Here is an 18,877-nt window from a genome sequence, read left to right as displayed (position 1 = left end):
GGTGACAGCAAGAGTTATAGAGATAGGCAACAATTCACATTTAAGAAACTTCCTATGTCTCTATTTAGAATAACAGTGGTCAATATGATTCCAGAAGTTAAAATGATTTCAGAACTTAGGACTTCAGCTTGGCAAACAGCTCAGACTCCAATTCTTATTCCTCCCTATTAAAATGTGAGCCCTTGAAAAAGGATGTGTCTGTATATATAGATAAATGTATTAAAATAATCAGGTGATCTTTGGAGTTGCCTTAGTGTTCCCTTTATATCTGTCTTGAAATGACCATGGAATTAGCTTCATGGAAAGGATTAGCCCGCTTCTTGGTCTAAGGCTACCACAGGGACCATTTGTCTAAGGCTAGAAAGGTACCAATGTGACATAAACCGTACGGAGAGAAGGAGAAGATGAGGGCTTTCCCTGGCAGTTGGTAGCTAAAAATCAAGAGATTCTGAGAAAATGACACAGTGCAGCCTTTCTTGTCTTTTTCTTTTTGCATTGGTTCTGGTGAAAGAGGACATTCCTGCTTTTGAAATTTCTTTCTACGCTGGGCAGGTTGATGCAGAGCTTGATCTGCACTCATCCTAACCTTTGCTGACGCCTCTATGTAAGTCACCTTCAGATGTGAGCTCGCTGCTGTCCTTCCTGTGTCACCTGTCTTTGATCATCCAGATCTGCGCGGTTACCAATTAAAATCATTGGAAACTCATCACAATCCTTTTCTCTGAGAATCTGTCTTTGAAACTTATAGAGTTCTTCAGTACTGCCTCTGTGACTGAAAAGACCAACAGGAAACCTTCTCATATGCTGTTTCTCAGAGCTCCAACTCTTCCTGTCCTGCTCTGTCTGTAATATCTAGCCTGGCTTCTCTGTCATCTATCACACACTGTGTGTAGGGATCCTGATGGTTGGATCATAATCCATTACAAAATAGGACGGTGTGGATTGGATGGTGGGCACCAACTTGCCCACACTGCCCCACCAACCACCACAATCTGGTACTTCTGACCGAGCTATACCACCAGCTGGCATGGCTGTGGGGATGCCACCGAGCTCACCTCTGCCACACCTAGTAGCCACCCACCCTAGGCCTGGCTCTGGAGAAGTGTGCGGCTGGTGGGCTGCAGGTAAGCAGCCAGACAGGGGTCCCCAGGGCCTGGAGCTGCCTGGAAGGCCAGTGCATGAGGTGTGGCACTCTGGCTGGCTAAGTCCCACCCGAGGTGGAGAAGCAGGGTGACCACGGGCCAGGGGCAGCATCAGCCTTGGGGCGTGCTAATCCACACGTCTCGGCAGTGTCTCACAGACTCTGTTTTAAAAGGATAATCCAGAATCACCACGATTCTAATGTGATTCCCAGATTCCCAAATTTAATCCAAGTTTCCTTAACTCTTGCTCCGTAAATAGGCACGGTGGAGCTCAGTGTGGGTAATGACCAAAAGTTTTTGGCTTTTGCCCCAAACTGTATGAGTCGGCAAACACTGATCTCAAATCCTGTCTCTCCGGCTGACACAGTCAGTGCCCACTGACTGAAAAGTGCCTCAGTGGTCACGCCTCAGGACCGTCACTGATGCCAGGGCCTGGGATGGCAGCACTGTGCTCTCCAAGTGATACCCAAGATGCCGAGCCTGACTGCATGCCCTTGAATTTTTTCTGTGTTGGGTCCACACAGCAGTGAAGAGAAGACCCCTCTCCCCGTCTGGGTTACACCTAATTCTCAAGTTCAATGCACTGGAAGCAATATCCTCAGGTTTTCTTAAAAAAAATAAAATAAAATACACACACACACACACACACACACACACAACACACACTTAGTGGCCAGATTATTATCTCTCAACACATAATAATCTGGCCATTCTGTGTGTGTGTGTGTGTGTGTGTGTGTGTGTGTGTGTGTATTAGAGGCCCGATGCATGAATTCGTGCATGGGTGGGGTCTGGCCAGCCTGGCCAGGGGGATGGGGCATGGGCAGTTGCCTTGCCTGCCTGCTGGTCGAACTCCTGGTTGAGGGGATAATTTGCATGTTAGCCTTTTATTATATAGGATATACACTGAGTGGCCAGATTATTATGCGTTCAGAGATCATCATAATCTGGCCACTCAGTGTGTGTGTGTGTGTGTGTGTGTGTGTATTATTGATTTCAGAGGGGAAAGGAGAGGGAGAGAGAGATAGAAACAACAATGGTGAGAGAGAATCATTGATCAGCTGCCTCCTGCACGCCCCCTACTGGGGATCAAGTCTGCAACCTGGGCATATGCCCTTGACTGGAATTGAAGCCAGGACCCTTCAGTCCGCAAGCTGACGTTCTATCCACTGAACCAAACCAGCCAGGGCCTCAGGTTTCCTTTTGATTCTGCCTGCAGCCCAGAGAGAGCAAGCCTAGTTCATGGCCAGGGAGATACACAAGGCAGATCCCAAACCCATCATTTCATCTCCATCTCTCAGACACTTGTCAAACCTTCTCCACCAGCTTCCTTCCAAATAGCCCCATAATTCACAAAGCCCCTTCCTTGTGGTTATTCAGTTATGGCCTGTCCCTTTGTCTGACTCATCAGGAAGGTCTGAAATTCAGCAGTGGATGTATCTTAGACTTAAATGGAGTCCTACCATTTTCCCTGCCACATTATTATCCTGAGACAGTGAACTTCATAACTAAAACACCAACCTTTAAATAGAATGGAACGTCAACAAAATCCTTCTTGTTATATACTGTGATTCCAAATGTGACTTATGGTTTTTAGGACTCAGCAGCCTCTGCTTACCAAATAAGGTTATATTTCCTTTTATGATCTAAAGTAAAATGGCCCGAAGTCCCCTTCCTTTGAAGATCCGTCCTCTGCTGGGCTTTCCTCACCAATGAATTCTGAGAGTTGAGAGGACACTCACTTATTCTACATATCTGTTCTGTTGGCCGCATTTGTCAGCCATTCCCACAAAGTGACCTGCTTCTCTGCATCCCTTGATCTCGACATAGATTTGCAAGTGCAGAAGGGGCCTATGAACTGAATTTAATCCATTTGGTAATCACAGCCCTTAGAGGTTTTTAAAAAAGATAACACTAGTCACCCCAAGGATGTTTGAGGTGGGTGATAGTTGGACACTTCCACATAACCTTCCTACCATGTTATAATGAAAGCCAGTCTCAGACCAGATCCTGCCATGTGGCAAACATGTGCTGAACACACATTCACTAGCAAGCAGGCACAAAACAGCTCACCCTATCTATTCTGGAAGCTTGCTGAAGTTATAGCCTCTGGCCTTTTGGATGGTTCACTGGAGACAAAAGCCAAGACTATAGAGGCAGGATCCTGTCACCCTTTCTGTCGCTATCAGACAAGGATAGTTCACATCAATGGTCATATGCTGGGGGTGCATGTGGAGCCTTTTAGCAACAGTCAGGTCTCCCTGGAGCTGTTGGCTGCCCAGTTCTCTGGATTCTGACACCCTAATTGTACAAGGGTAGAGATAACTTAGCCAGTTCACATATTAAGAATACCCTTTTAAGTAGTCTTAGAAACATCTTCATTACGAGTGTTCTTTTTTTATTTGACAAAGAATACTTTTAATTTCACTAATAGGAGCCCATTTCTGACATTTTTTGCTGATCAACAGGACATCACTTTCCACCATAAAAACTCATTTTTGACATTCTGAGTGCAAATTGGCAAAGCTTAGACAATTGGCTGAGATATAGACAGCAGAAGCAGCAGAGGATGAACTGCAGATGAGAGTGCCCCCTGACCACTCCAGGTGCCCCCAGAGTTAAAGCTGAAACTAGCTAGCACGTCTATTTGGAAACTTTTAAAGTCAACTGCTAACATTATTATAGGTCCCTGAACTTCAAAGCCGAAGGCCACAAATCTTTTGGATGCCACAGATTGACTCCTGGACCCAGATAAAGCAGTCACAATAGTTGGATGTTTTTCAGACTGCAAATGATGACCCATTTACAGGTCATAATATGAATTCAGTGGGACATGACCAATGTTAAAACAATGATATAGGATATATAGAAATACAAGCATTATATGTAATAAGGATAAGTATTGCTTCATGAAACTTTTGTGTTAGATATTTTTGGCATGTGTTTACTAGAATATTATGTAAAATATGAATATTCTCTAAATTGTCTTTTTTTAAAAAATCTGTACCAAGAAAGTTGTGAACCAACTCAAGTAGTTGAAAATACATTTCAAAAGGTTGGTATTATTTACTCTTTAAATACCCCTTAGATATCAGTGGTCCTACTCTAGATTCCCATGTAGGCATGTGCTTCTGGGCATGGTTCTGGCTGAACATGTCCCACTTACATCAGTGGGCAGGACACTTGGCATCTTAATCGGCAACATCAGTCAGGTTTATGGTGACTTCATTGCAGTTGCCAAGGACAATGGGTAGGCACTTGCTTTACACAGGGTGAGGCAAAAGTTGGTTTACAGTTGTGAATACATGAAGGAGTTTATTCTTGCATGATTATTAATTAATGTATTATTTTCCATATGAATAACTGTAAATCTACTTTTGCCCCACCCTGTATTTGAATAACTATAGGACCAATTCTAATAATTTTGCACAAACCAAAGGGAATCTATCTGTTCCAAAGATTCTGAGAGCTCTCTCAACCTCCCAAAACTAAAAACTGCCAGAAACCTCCCAATGGCAGTTCCAGCAAAAGGAAAGAAAAGAAAAAAGAAATTCTGTCTTTATTAGGTACTGGCATCATGTCTGTCTCACAAGTATTCTGTATTCTGAAAATTCCCCCCATAAACCAGATGTTTTCTTATATATCAAATACATTGAAAAGAGTGGCTGAAGCTTTTCTGATGATTGCATTGCCTCCATCTCTGCTTGCAGACGGTGACTTGTATAGAGGGGAAAATCTGTCATAGGCAACCGAGGTCTGTCAGGTGTTTTTAAGAACTCTCTTATTGAAAGGTAGCACTGCCCGGGAGCGATTATTAACTTCAGAAGGCATTTTTATTAGCCAAGTCATCAGTGCGCCAAGATCCTGCATAAGAATTGACAATGGAGTTTGCAGGGATGAATAGTCTGTCTACATGATTCTTTGAATTTAAATTCAGTTTTTCTTAGTAATGTGATAAAAAAAATTTACAGTATTGGCTGCTAATATTAAAATATAAATATATGTATATATACACATATGCAGTAAAAACAGTTAAAGAATATTATATGTAAAAAGGGATGAATGAAAAGCCAGTTGGTTTACCCAAGAGGAAAATGTGCTTAATACTGAGTGGAAACGGCTCAAAGAGGGAGCTCACCAAGGATGGCGGGTAGCTCATTCCCAGAAACTGGAGGAAGGGAATTTGTGATGCCTGTGGCAGAAGTCTCACGGTAGAATGATCTGGAGGCCTATGTCAGGGGTACACAAAGGCACTCTTCTGAAAGAAGCAGAAATAGTGGAGTTTGTGATGAGGGAGCTGGTGAACCGGCGACATAGGAAGTGACTCAGGCTAGTGGGGATGAGTCATATCAAGTTGTGGTTCGGGAACCAAGGAGAGAGCTTGAAAACACCAGGGAGGCCCATCATGCATAGGGCAGCCAGCGGGTAATGGGCGTTCTCATTGAGTGTGGCCGTACAACGTGAGATACAACCTGTTGAAAAGCCCCATCTCTTGTTCCAGCAAACACAATAGCCCAATTTTTCCAAAAGACCGCACAACTGACACTTTAATTTTTAAAAATCAGAAAAATGTGAGAAATGTCTGCCTTTTATAATTTGCATTACAAAAATATATTTTGATTTCAGAGAGGAAGGAAGAGAGAGAGAGAACCATTGATCAGCTGCCTCCTGCACGCCCCCCACTGGGGATCAAGCCTGCCACCCCGAGTGCCCTGACCAGGAGTTGAACCATGACCTCCTGGTTCATAGGTCGATGCTCAACCACTGAGCCATGCCGGCCAGGCTATAATTTGAATTTTTTGATGTGTGCCCTCATAAAAAATGAAAGGGAAGTTCCAGAATTAATCACATTTCAGTTTCTTCAACATGCAATGCATAGTGAATAATGGAACGTATTACTAAGCTCTTAAGTATGTCCTTAGACACTGCGGTCCATCCTGTTGTGTTGGAGGCTGAGTGAGGGTGAGTGGGGCAGAGGGCAGGGAAAAGGCCTTGGAGAACTGCAGGTGTGCAAGAGGCATGATGATACAGAGGTCGGGGCAGCCTTGGGCATCAGACCGTCTGCCTTCACGTCCCAGCTCTGCATGTTTTATCTGGACCTTCCTCTCCATCTGTTCCATGGAGCAAGCTCACCTGCAGTTGAATTATTTACATTGGTTGACCTGTGCAGGCCCCAAATCTCTATATGATTTCTCAGATCTCTGCTAGTTCTATCTAAGAAGCATGGAGGTTAAAAATATAAGTTCAGGGCCTCAGCTCAAATAATGACCCTGCCACTTACAACCATGAGACCTTGGGGCAGTTAAGCAACCTCTCTGTGCCTCAGTTTCCTCAATGTGAAATGGGGATAATGACTACCTACATCATTAGGGTTTTGTGAGTATAGAATTACTCATAAGAACATGCTAAGTCCTCATCAGCTATCATCATTATACTTGAGAGAGGCAGGATAGCACAATGGTTCAAGAAAGGAGTCAGAGCCACGCTGCTTGGATCTAAATCCTGGTTGTGCAACCTTAGGCAAGTCCCATACCTTCTCTGTTGTCTCAGTTTTCTCATTTGTAAAACAGGAATAATAAGAGTACCTATTTCATAGGAACTGAGCAGGAATTAATATGTTTAAGGTTTCTAGAATAGTGCCTGGCATGTAATCCATGTTTTCTGCTGTTATGATTGTGCTTATTTTGCATGTTTTTGTTTGTTTGTTTACACCAAGCACTGCCTCACCCAGGCCTTGCCCATCCTAGATACTCATTAAGAGGCTATCGAACACATGAAGGAATGACTACATACAGTCTAATCCAGTGGCTTTCAGTATAGGTATTGGCTCTCCCTATTATTCCAGATTTGCCAAATACACTTGGACTTGTTTGCATCATACAGGACTTCAGATAAAGCGTAGACATTGTCCCCAGTTCGCCCTCCCTTTCTGCCCCCTGGTGCTTGGTGCCGAAAGGGAGAGCCTCTGTGCCATGGGGCCATGACTTCCTGGGGAAGTGTCTCTCCACTTCTCCATGGGTACTAGAGAGTTATCATAGCATTCCCGAAGTTTGAAAATCCAAGGAAGATGCACAAATTATAAACACAAATCCAATTATCCTCCATCCCTTTCTGTGTGAATATTTCTGGTGGAGAGCAGCCACCACTGTCATATGAACGTTGTTTGTGTGGCACTGTTGGGGAAGTGAGCAGGCCCCCCAGAGCTGGCAAGCTCCCCCGCTCAGCCAGAGGCTGTCCCTCTGCTGCCTGGGTGGCAGCAGTAGTTTGCCCCTTCATAAACATCAAGACACAAAAATAATGGCATGTTTAGTCTGAGTAATACATTAAGGAAATCAATTAGGCCCACATGCAACTTTCTAAGATTTTAATTACAGTACTTAGGGTACCACACTAGAGCAGTTTGTCAGGAACATAATTTGTTAATGAATAACAACTGACACAGTGTATTAGTTGGGATTGTAATTAGCTCTTGCTAGCCATCTATTGGAACCCTGATCAAAAGCCAGTCAGCGAAAGCAAACGAAATGAGCATAAATGATAACCCCGACAGCTCTCTCTGGGCCGCCTCCTGGATACCAGTGTACCCGGAGGGGCCTGGCCAAGGCCTTGTGCACATTTTCACTCAAGTGTGGTCTGGGGAGCAGCAACTGCCTCACCCAGGAGCTTGTTAGAAATGCAGACTCTCGGCCCCCCCCCCCCCCCAAACCTATTAAATCAGAATCTGCATTTTAAGACTTAGAAGCATGTTAAGGTTTGAGAAGCACTGTAGGAATAGAAAGAGCACAGGTTCGCAGACAGATTTGACTGTAACTCCTGACATACCCATCACTAGAGACGTGTCCTTGGGCAATTGCTAAATCACTTTGAGCCTCAGTGTCCTTATCTGTAAGCTAGATCTGCTAATACCTGTATTAGAGGGTCAGAGTAATGACTAGCAGTAACGTGTGAGTGCCTGGCACTGAGCAGTTGGACAACGAGACCCTCAGCAAGGCTTCCTGAGGACTGAGCCTGACTACAGTGTCTCTGACCTGGGTCATCTGTGTGATGCCTTTCCTGAAAATCTCTGAGTACCTCCCATCTACCATTCCACAATGAGGTGGGACTAGGAGGAAAAAGATAAAACATTAGAAATAAGTTAAAAGAGTTAGTAGAGAATATATTTTAAAAGATAAATTAGTGAACTTAGCCAAAGAGTATGCTAAAATTAGATTAACTTATTTTTGTTTTTTTAAAGTGGCCAAATGCCCTGATTAGAAAATGTGGTTTGGTCATATCAACACCTGGGAGAGTGCAGGGCCCCCAGATTGTTCTGTGTCTTCCCACTGGAGGGCAGAGCCTGAGGCTTCAAGTATCCACACACAGTCCTCCCAAGATGGAATTCATGCAAGAATCTTGAGAGTGAGATCCATAATTGAGGATCAGATATTTTAGGAAACATCCTTGACACAATATGCACAATGGATATGTTCTTGATAGAGTATGCAAACTTAAAAATATGCACATTGATGCGATTTCCTCCAAGGAAAATTTCCCTAAGCTTTCTTACCCAGCTCAAGATAGTGCTGGAAGGAGCCCTTACCTAAGCTGATTGTTACACCATATGCTCAGATGCAGGGGATTACCGCTGTGTCATGGCTCATACAGAAAATGAGAATGTTCTTACAGCACATTATAGGTACCTGAAGGAGTTCTGGGGCATCTATGAAAAAAGAGATAGAGTGGGGGAAAAAAATCTTTTTTTTTTTTTGCATCATGTAAATACAAGGGAAATTAAAATTTGAGAAATATATTAGGTTTGCATACTAGTAAAACACCAAAATAGAGTCAATATTTTAAATGAAAAAATGAGTGTGCTTCTGAAAATGTAACTTATTAAAAAAATCAAGCTTGATGCTTGAAATGGCTGTACTCAGTCCTTATCAAAAGGTGGCAATTATGATCTCTTCAAATTTTGGACATTCGCCACCAGTGAGTAACTTTATAAACCATATTTAAACCATTGTTTTACAACTGTTCCAAAATTCATACTAGTTGCAGTTATATTTGGAGACTATAGCAGCTCATCCTTTTCTTTTATTGATAAATTTACTGTTGAAATTTCTTGTGATAGTGCAAATGTTTTTCAAATCTAATGGAACTTTTTTCTATATAGCATTTCAAAACATTAAGGTGACTAATGTGCAAACTGTCGCATATCCTTAGAGCAGTCACCATTGAAAGGACACATCCATTACTAACAGGCGGAAATCCCAATGAGAAGGCCATCACCAGGAGCTCAGCCTTCCTGCTGCCCCTCCTCTAACAAAGCCAGGTGGCACCTTAGGCTGTGTCTGCACTGTGCTCCTCCGGAGGACCCATGGGCCACTTGTCCTCGCTGGGCATTCTGGGCTCCGTGTTCAGCTGTCAGCGTGGCTGGCTGTTCAGGTGGAAGGGCTTCTCCTTGGCTCTGCCCAGCACGTGGAGCCGAATCAGTATTCAGTGGTGCTTGTTATACTCCTGCCTGCAGGGACTGTGGGATGTCCCGACAGATTTCAGTCATCTTGGCCACCCTCTGCAGAGCCCGAAATAAGGCTGCTTATGGCCAGAGGTGACCAGTTTGGGATCTCCAGCAGCCCCAAAGGCTTGGGGGTTTGAGGTCTTGTTGCACACCTGTAGCCCATTCTTGGCACGGAACTTGGCCAGTTGGGAAGCTTTGAATTACTCAGTGGCAGGAACCAAGCCATCCTCTTTCTCTTTCACTTCTTGAATCTATGCCTGGTGGGTTCTCTTACCCGTTCCTCTTCCACTTCCTGGTCCAAAGATCGGTTGAAAGATTGGGGTCTTTCTCTCCTATATCAGAGGCGAATTGGCCATCTCCAGTTGGCTTTCATTACTCCCAGATGACAACCTGACCTTGTCTACTGTCCTCATCCCACAGGAAGATGCCTGGAATACTCAGCACGAGGTTTGGGATCAATGTGGTCTTTTAGTGGTTTGATTTGCTCCACTTCCTCTGGTCATTGTGGGGTGCTGCTTCACCTTGGTCTTTCTTGCACTGCGATGATAACATCCACCCCTGAGTTTGGGGAGCCGGAGGAAGATATTCAGTGAATAGGAAGCAAGGTGCTTCAGGCCTCCTCTGAACTCTTAATTCTCTTACAGGGGCTTTGCATTGGAGCATCAAGCACTTACATAGCTATTAATAAATTCTGTCATTTCTTTCCTACCTGGTCACTGAAAATTAAACAGGGTGTTATATGGGAGGTTTCTATTAATGCAACCACATACATTCTAAAGGAGATTCTAGGCCATATGCAGAAGTTACAGAGAAGATAAGTTGAAAACCACAGCTCACCAGACCCCAAACCATATCAAGGTTATAATAAGGCGGAGAGAATGGAGAGTTAGGGAAACGATGAGAATTTCTTTGGAGAGGGTGTGGCTGTGCTGGGAGTCCTCCTTCCCTATCTAAGGAGGAAGGTTGAGGGGAGCTTCTCCTCACCTTTTCAAATGAAGGAGTTTAGGGGAACACACAGACCTGTTGTTGTGTGACACCACACTACTGCCCCAACCAGCATATCAGAGGGTGAAACCTGGGCTATCTAGTTGACGGGGCAGCGAAACAAAGGAGAATTGTTTCTGCTTGGGGATTGGCCTTCACTCCGAGTAGAGTTATTAAGGTGGAAGAAGTGGCCTCAATAAAAGATAAGCCAAAGTTGTATTTCTGGATTCCCAAGGGCAGAGGAGAAAGTGAGTAATACTAGACCAGCAGGCTTTCATCTGGGTCAAGGTCATGGCCTGTGAGAGCTATCTGTGAACTGCCCCAGAAAACAATGTTAACGCCTTCCCCCCCAAAAAAAACAAACAAAACACCTTCCCAACCTGATAGTCAGATAAAATGTTTCTGCTATTTTTACCTTTCCTATCAACTGTGTCCACCTGATCCTGCCTTTCCCCAGCCCTGAGGGCATCAAAGACTGACCTTGACAAGCTACCACACTCCTTCCCCCTTCCTCCAGCCCCTGCCCTCCTGGGGAAGAAAAGGAAAGTCTTGTCTTCAAAGGAGTTGGCAGCTTTGATTATTATTACGGGAGACTGGACTTTTTAATCACTCGATTGATACTATTTGCAGCTTAACATGGCCATCAGACTTTTGATCAGAGAGTGGTCAGAAAATCATGAGATTGCCTGACTTTTATCTCACTGAATGCAGTTTGAAGGGAAAGTGGGAGACACAAATAAAATTGCAATCTGATTGCATCCCTCAAGTCCTGGTTTTTTATGGTGCTGCCTGCTGTTTCTTAATATATACTCCCTGGGCAGGGAGCTCTGTAGGGATAGAGAGAGCATTGGAGCAAGCCTCACACATACCTTCAATGTAGAGTCACAGCATGTCAGGCTTGACAGGAAGCTTTAAGTCATCCATTCCACATGTCAGCTATTTTGAGCCCCTCTGCCACATCCATGTCCAATGCTCATCCCACTTGAGTTTGAACATCTACATAAATAAGAGGATGCACATCTTCTCAAGACAATTTCCCCCATTTTAGAACAGCACTTTTGAGTTTTGTTACCTTTTCAGTTTGATGTAGTCCCACTTGTTTGTTTTTGCTTTTTTGTTGCTTTTGGTCTTGGAATCAAATCTAAAAAAAATATTGCCAAAATCAATGTCAAGGCACTCTTACTGTATGTTTCTTTGAGGAGTTTTATGGTATCAGATCTTAGATTTAAGTCTTTAATCCACTTCAAATTAACTTTTGTGAGTGGTGTAAAATAGGGTCCCAATTTCATTCTTCTTCAAATGATTATCTAGTTTTCCCAACACCATTTATTGAAGAGACTATCCTTTCCCCATTGAATATTCTTGGCTCCATTGTCAAATGTTAGTTGATCGTATGTATGAAGGTTTATTTCTGGGCTCTGAACCTGTTTCATTGGTCTGTGTGCCTATTTGTATGCCAGTACCATACTGTTTTGGTTACTATATCTTTGTAATATAGTTTGAAATCAGGAAGCGTGATGTGGAAGCTTGAGAGATACTGATTTCCGAGTCCTGCTGTATTCTTCCTTGGATGATGCCTATTTACTCAAGCCTCTGGGAACCTTCTCTGGCTCCCCAAACTTCTGCCATTCATATTGTTGCTCCCATCACGCTGTATGGGATTTTTTTCTATACGTCCGTGAGCACCCTGAAGGCAGGATTGTCTTATCTTGTTCATTGTTAAATCCATAACACCAAGTTCAGTACTTGAAGAGTAACAGGTGCCAATATATTAATTCCCTTCCCATCACTGTATAATTCATAATCCTCACGGGGTGGGCTTCGGCTATTCCCCTTCAGTCTTACCAGGAGAACACTGCTTCTTTTAACAGATCGATTACTCTTTCTTTGCTACAAGCCTCCTTCCTAGGTTTTTCTTTCCCATTCTAAAAACACTTCGATTTTTAAAATTGTACTGAAAAGAGGAAGAAAATGACTTTTCAAGGTCAGGTAGTTGGGCTGATGGGTCAACTGGGAAAGAAATAGATGAATTCTAATCTATTGTCTGAAACTCTGTCCATAAAAATCAAACCGTTCTATTTCTGATATTTTCACCTCATTCAGTGGCATTGTTTTCTTTGGAGGAATAGGACATTCATTATTCAGACTTTGGGCAGAGGAATGAAATGGCCTGGATCTAGAGATAAGGGGCAATGTACTACTGGCCAGCCGCTGTCCTTGCCACCTAACAAGCATTGGTTTAAATGAAAGCAGCGTAGGCCCATTGCTGCCTCTGCTCCAAAAAAGAACTATTTATTTTGAGCCATAGTTTTGACTGTCTTTAATGCTGTTTTTGAAAAATGTTGTGCACTTTCATCTCTGTGCTTCTCCCCTCCTTCCCACCCAGGCTCTGCCTGAGGAGCCTTGTGACCACTCATTAGGTCATTTCAATAGCCTCCCTCCTGGTTCCCTTGACTTGGGGTTCTCCCTCCATCCTTTTCAATTCAACCCCCACACCACAGGCTTTCTAAAGTTCAAGTCTGGCGTCCATGTCAAAAGCCCCCAGGGCTCACTGAACAAGCATGAGCCTGTGAGGGTGGCCTTAAAGGCTCTCTGCCTATTGTTCTTTCCTGTTGCCTTCTTTCTGCTCCAGCCAGTTTCACCAACAGCGGCTTCCTGAACATTTCATCCCTTTCTCTAGAGCAGTGATGGGCAACCTTTTGAGCTTGGTGTGTCAAACTTCGCCAAAAAATTGAGCATAACTCGGGTAGTGTGTCACTTTGAGGAAAAAACTAACTCCAAGACTCTAGTCGCAAATGTTTCATCCTCAGGAGCAGCAAATGTTTCATCCTCGGCATGCGGCCACGTGTCATCAGAAATGGCTACGCGTGTCAGTGCTGACATGCGTGTCATAGGTTCTCCATCACTGCTCTAGAGCATGCTGTTTCCTCCCTTGGAATGTGCCTTCACTCACTTTCTGCATGTTCTCCTCTCCTCAACTTCTCCCCTCTCTTTAACTCTCCCCAGTAGCCTTTCTGTATCTTTTTTTCCTCCCCTGAAAACCTTGGCACTTGCAGTTCTCTCTTGAATGCTAGATCTCTGCATGGCTGTTTCCTCCTTCAGGGCCCAAGTGAAGGTCAAATGTCACCCTCCTCCATTTGTTATAAGATTTGGTGTATGTGAGACCTCTTATTTATTTACTCAAACTTTCGTTGAGTCTTATTATTGTGAACTTGGCACTCTGCTGGGTATGAAGGCTACCCAAATGTATAGGACCAAGCTGTTCTCATGGGCCTCAGCTGAGTAAGAGCCGGAAAAGTAATTTCAAAGACCTCAGGATATTTATGGTACAATGCTGGAAAGAGCTGTAATGGAAGTCTTGTGGGAGCACAGGGAAGGACATAACTATTAATAACTATGCCTGGGGGAATCAAGGAAGGTTTTAGAGAGTAACTGACTTTACCTGGATAATTACAGTGGAGAATCCTTATTTTAGAGTGAATGAAATTGAACTAAATTATACTGTTCTATTTCAGACCTAGGATTTATCTGTGTTTGGTAAATATTTAAACATGAGGAATTCTCGATTTTCATACACAGTTTTAATGGGCATTAAATATAATCAGAGTAGATTTCCCTACTTTTTTATTTATAAGGATTTTAGCACTTCTTATTTAGCTGACTTTACAACAGAGATTGATGGGGCAAGTAATATCAGGAGAGAGACTAAGTTGGTGGGGCTCTAGCTTTTCTTTCCTTTTTTTTTTTTCCCCCTGCAAAAAGCTTTATTGTTTCATTTGATCCAGTGCATGGGAGAGAGCTTCAGGGTGGTTAAAAATGGCTAGTAGTTTTGGGAAGAGGCTCAGGTAAAAGCCAGACACCAGGGGATATAGAGGGGCCTCTCAAAGGCCTCTGGGCTCCAAAGGCTCCTAGTCATGCTTGAGGGTGAGCCTTTCGAAGAGATACTCGCCCAGCCCAGCCGGCATGGCTCAGTGGTTGAGCATCGACCTACAAACCAGGAGGTCAACAGTTCGATTCCCAGTCAGGGTACATACCTGGGTTGTGGGCTCTATCCCCAGTGTGAGGTGTGCAGGAGGCAGCCAATCAATGATTCTCTCTCATTATTGCTATCTCTCTCTCTCTCTCCCTCTCCTTCCTCTCTGAAATCAATAAAAATATTTTAAAAAGAGAGAGAGAGAGATACTCGCCTAGCCCAGCCTGGGGTCAGGCCAGCCTGCGGATATTAGTCAGGTGGTTGTCCATTTTCTTGATGAGTTTCACCTCCTCACCTAGGAAGTGGTTCTCCAGAAAGTCACAGAGATGAGGGTCTGTGCAGGTAGAACCCAGGGCCTGCAGCTCCAAAAGGGCCTGGATCAGGTTCCTCTCCAAGGCCAGGGTGGCTTCCATGGCATCCTGAGCTTTGCCCACTCATCTGGGGAGGCTTCAGCACGTCCTGGAAGAGAATGCGGCCACCTCGCTTGTTTTGCAACTTTAAGAGATGCTCAGCGCCCTCAGCTTCTTCTCCGCCAACTCACAGAAGCAGCAGCCCATGCCCTCGAGAGCCACATCTCATGGTTGAAATAGAAGCCCAGAGAGAGGTAGGTGTGTGAGGCCCGCAGATGCTGGTTGGCCAGGTGGTTGACTGCAGCCTCCACCTCGGTGGAATAATTCTGACAGATTTGAGAGCTCATGGTTGTTTGGCAACAAGGAGTTAAGGTAGAAAAAACCCCGGTGTGTTGGCTGGTCTCGGAGGTGGTTCTGAAGGTGGTGACTGGATAAGACGGAGGAGAGTGGCCGGAGGCTGGAGGAAGGGGCGTCCCTGGGTCTGTTCCGTCCAAACACTGTTGAAGCAGGAGACAGATCTGGGACCGCCGAGGGCACTGCCGGGGCTCTAGTTTTTCTAGTTGAAATGAGGCGAGTGGAAGCTCATAGTCACGCAGCTGACCTGGGTTTTTTTATTCCTGAAATAAACTTGATTAAGTAGATCCCTTATCCCTCAGATAGGTGGGCACATTCCTAATTGTCCTTTGCATATCTCAGGAAGGTAGGTGCTTCTCTCCCCTCTCCCCCAACTTTATTGAGATATAATTGACAAATAACATTGGGTGAGCTTAAGGTATACAGTGTGATGATTTGATACACACATGTATTGCAAAATGATTACCACAGTAAGATCACTTAACATATCCATCACTCACACAATTACATTTTTTGTGTGAGTGGTGAGAACATGTAAGATCTCTCTTAGCAACTTTGAAGCATATAATGCAGTATTGTTAACTATGATCACCATGCTGTACATTAGATCCCCAGAATTTACTCATAACTAGAAGATTGTGCCCTTTGACCAACATCTTCCCATTTCAACCATCCCCCAGCCCTTGGCAACCATCACTTTGCTCTCTGATTCTCTTAATACGGCTCTTTTTTTATTCCACATATAAATATATCATGCAGTATTTGTCTTTTTCTGCCTGACTTATTTCACTTAGTACAAGGTCCACCCATGTTTTGCAAATGACAGAATTTTTTTTCTTTTTTTTTAAGGCTCTCCCACCTGTTTTTTATTTTATTTATTTTTTTGTTAGTCCTCATCAGAGGATATTTTTTCCATTGATTTTTAGAGAGAGTGGAAGGTAGGAAGAGAGGGAGGTAGAGAGAAAGCAGCATTGATGTGAGAGAAACCCATCGATTGGTTGCCTCCTGCATGTGTGGATCAAACCTACAACTGAGCACCTTGTCTGGGAATCAAACTGTCGACCCTTTGGTGCACAGGCTGTCGCTCTAACCACTGAGCACACCAGGCATGTCAGGATTTTATTTTTTATAGCTGAATAATATTTGTATCACATTTTCTTTATCCATTCACCTGTTGATGGACACTCAGGTTATTTCCATGTCTTGGCTATGATGAATAATGCTGCAGTGAACATGGGAGTACAGATATGTCTTCAAAACAGTGACTTCATTTCCTTTGTAGAGGTAGAAGGAAAGAGAAAATGTCTGAACTCAAGATTTCCATTCTTTAATTATCACAACCACATGGTTTTATTTTTCTCTTATACTTTCCCTTCCTATTAATCATCAGAATTTGCCATTATGTATTAATTTGGGGTTATTTGTTGACTATCCATGTCTCTGCTATACTGAAAATGCCATAAAGGAGGAAATTTCTGTGGTCTACTGTTGTCTTTCCATATTGAGCACCTGGCATATAATTGGTACTCAAAATATATTTATTCAACAAATGAATGACTGAATAATCCTGATAATTTGAGTAAAAGCTTTAAAAAATAATGGGAAGAGCCCTAGCTGGTTTGGCTTTAGTGGATAGAGTGTTGGCCTGTGGACTGAAAGGTCCCAGGTTTGATTATGGTCAAGGGCACATGCCTGGGTTGTGGGCTCGATCCCCAGTAAGGGGCGAGCAGGAGGCAGCTGATCAGTGATTCTCATTGATGTTTTAATCTCTCTTCCTCTCCCTTCCTCTCTGAAATCAATAAAAATACATTAAAAAATAATGGGAAGATTCATATAAATTAACGGATAATTGCAGTTATAAAGACACCTCCTCAGGGTGCATATCAACCTGTTGTAGTTCATAGAAATATTTCAGTTGGGTGTGAATCCCAGGTCCCTAACTGTTCTGATACTTTCTTCTGAAGGGATAATTTAAATTGGACTCCTGAGGCAGTAGGTGCTCAAAAGTATAGATAATAGAAATATCTTTCATTTGCTCACTTAGCAAGTATTCTTTGCTTCTCATAGAAAGGGGAAAATGTTAGTAATTTCTCTATAGAACAGAATATATTAAATTTGTTGAATATATTTAAGCAGAATATTCTTTAGGATAAATTTTAATAAGTGGGTAAAGTTGGTATAATTTGGGAATAGGTCATTGAACAAGTAGTTCAAATTTGGTGAACAGATCATTGAGCAAATGGGCTTCTTTTTACTCTTCTGGGTATCAAGCTCCACCCGTCTTGGTTGGAGAGGCTTACGAATGTCTTTGTTACTGAAAAAGGGGACTGATTCGCCCAGACGGTTTGGATGGTGCTCAGAAGTTGTCCGGCAGGTCTGCCCCTTTGGTTTCCTATCCTAGTGTTATGAACTGACTTGACGTAGTCTAATTATGCACAAATCTCAGGCTCATTGTGGTAGAAAATGATAGCCGAACAGTATTGGTACCTTTTAAGTCAGAGATCACCATGAACGAACTTATAGTCAGAGTTAGGTTCCTTGGTGTGGTAGGCAGATGCCTCCCAAGATTCCTGCCCCCCTTGTGGACATATCCCATGTAATCTACCCCCACCCTCAATCTAAGTGGGATCAACTAATAGGTTGGAATATTACTCCTATGATTAGGTTAGTAAGGTCAAGTCTTCGTCCTTTCAAAATCTCCCCAAGTAATTCTAATGTGCAGTCAAGGTTGAGAACCAGAACAGTGGTTCTCAAAGTGTATTTCCAGGCCCAGGAGCATCTGGGAACCTGTTAATAATGCAAATTCTCAGGCTCCACCTCAGCCCTCCTGAATCAGAAACCCTGGCGGTGGGGCCCAGTGATCTGCATTTTAAGGACCCTCCAGGGGATTCTGATGTCCTATGGAGTTTGAGATCCTGTGCTGTGGGCATCTGCCCTCTACCACACAAGCCTCTCTGGTAGTGGGGTGGGGAGGAGGGAGGAGGGAGGAAAAGGCGAGGCCTCTCTTTGGGGGGGTTCTCTTCCCCACCGGCAGTGGCATTGCTTCTGAGTTTCAGCCTGCCTCTTCGAGGATCGAATGTACATGTGCACACTGTCACATTTGTCAGGCATGTTTTTCAGCAAACAGTAGCATCAGACAATTTTGGTTTACACATGGTTTTAAATAAAACAGAGGAATTTACTAGCTTCATTTTCACTGCATTTCTTTTTTTTTTATTTAATAGCACTGAAAGGGATATTAACATGATAAAGCAAATTTAAAAGATACATTGTTGTGGCCTGACCCAGGTGATTTGCCTGTTCCAGAAGGATCAGCTTCTTTTTGTGAATATTCATGCTTTCCAATGATTAAAGGTGGGTGAGGGCAACTGGTCTCCTTTCTCAAAACCTCACTTCTGGGTGATGTGTTACAATGCAAGCAAGTCCTGAACCAAATTCAGCCACATTAACAACAAAATAACAAACAAACAGACAAACAAACAAACAAAGCCCAACGCAATAACAGAAAACAGACACAAAGACTGTGGATCTGTTTTGAAGTGCAGACCCTTTGCTCTTGGGGTTCTCCAACCCAGAA

The 18,877-nt window shown here is 43.5% G+C and overlaps 1 pseudogene; it reads right to left on the bottom strand.

Moving 5' to 3' along the window:
- Positions 1-331: 331 nt before the first annotated feature.
- On the bottom strand, positions 332-6,262 carry LOC103286563 (ras-related protein R-Ras2-like; annotated as a pseudogene).
- Positions 6,263-18,877: the final 12,615 nt, after the last annotated feature.

The sequence above is a fragment of the Eptesicus fuscus genome, chromosome 15 (assembly GCF_027574615.1).
Source record: "Eptesicus fuscus isolate TK198812 chromosome 15, DD_ASM_mEF_20220401, whole genome shotgun sequence".
Classification (NCBI taxonomy): domain Eukaryota; kingdom Metazoa; phylum Chordata; class Mammalia; order Chiroptera; family Vespertilionidae; genus Eptesicus; species Eptesicus fuscus.
This window is presented reverse-complemented; position numbering and strand designations above follow the sequence as displayed.